Here is a 1,086-nt window from a genome sequence, read left to right on the forward strand (position 1 = left end):
CATTTTTCTCAGTACATAGAGAGAACAATATAGTTGCCACATGCAGTATGTGCGACATGACTACACAACACAACAGACAAGAATAAGAGCTGCATCTCTTTGCGCTCATGATTCTGACCACTGTAATAATACTCACATCAGAAGAAAAACCCCATGCAGCATGAGTTACCTTTTTGTCTCTGACAGAGGCATCGGAGCTGTCATGTCATTGGGCAAGAACAGCATTGCACACAGCCTCAAAAAGCTCAACAAGATTTGCCTGCGGTGTCACAGCTGTTTCCATGAGAAGCCTGTTTCCTGCTCTTTCTGCCCACGGCTCTGTACTCACCTTTCACTGGAAATGACTGATTTCTCTGTGGTCGTCGCTTACAGTGTGAAACGGCCTCAAAGAGAGGAGAGGCAGAGCCGACCACTGAACTCTCTTGTCGATGCTCAAAGCGCACTTCTGGCAATTGAATGAATTCATGTGAGGGTAAGATGTTTTTTTTGCAAAGATGAAGTAACCATTCAGTAGAGTAGGATCTGTTTTGATTATATAACTCTGAGGGAAGCAAATAAAACCTGAAGCAAGGTCTCATTTTATGTGCTGTCTTCATTTAAGTGTAAGTCTATTTTAGATTATTTGCACATGCAAAGCTATTATTCATATCAATATCAGAATCAATGTATAGGCAGTCCCGTATTAATTACCTTGTTCAAGGGCACCTCAACAGCGTATTAACAGCTGGCAGACAATGGTCCTACATTCACTCGCTACATGTATTATCTTCTCAACAAAAGAGAGCCTGAGTGAGGCGTTGCTCTTTGTAATGAGAGCTTCTCCAGAGTAATGAAACTTGTCTGGAACAAAGAAAGCGGTTCTAATATCAAACTGTGTCCTATTACCATAATAACTGACTTGCTATTGGCTGAGAAGGGGAACAGTCCAAACCTATCGTTTTGATACCTGGAATTATTGTCCAGCATAATGGAGTGCAGGGAAAGCAGGAAAAAGAAAAGTGAACGGTGGATGGCGTGGGTGGTGGAAGTCATGTCTTTGCAAGAGAGGAAGACAACACATAACAAAGGGAAAAGGGTGCTGGGGGG

The sequence above is a fragment of the Etheostoma cragini genome, chromosome 18, assembly GCF_013103735.1.
Source record: "Etheostoma cragini isolate CJK2018 chromosome 18, CSU_Ecrag_1.0, whole genome shotgun sequence".
In the NCBI taxonomy this organism is placed as follows: domain Eukaryota; kingdom Metazoa; phylum Chordata; class Actinopteri; order Perciformes; family Percidae; genus Etheostoma; species Etheostoma cragini.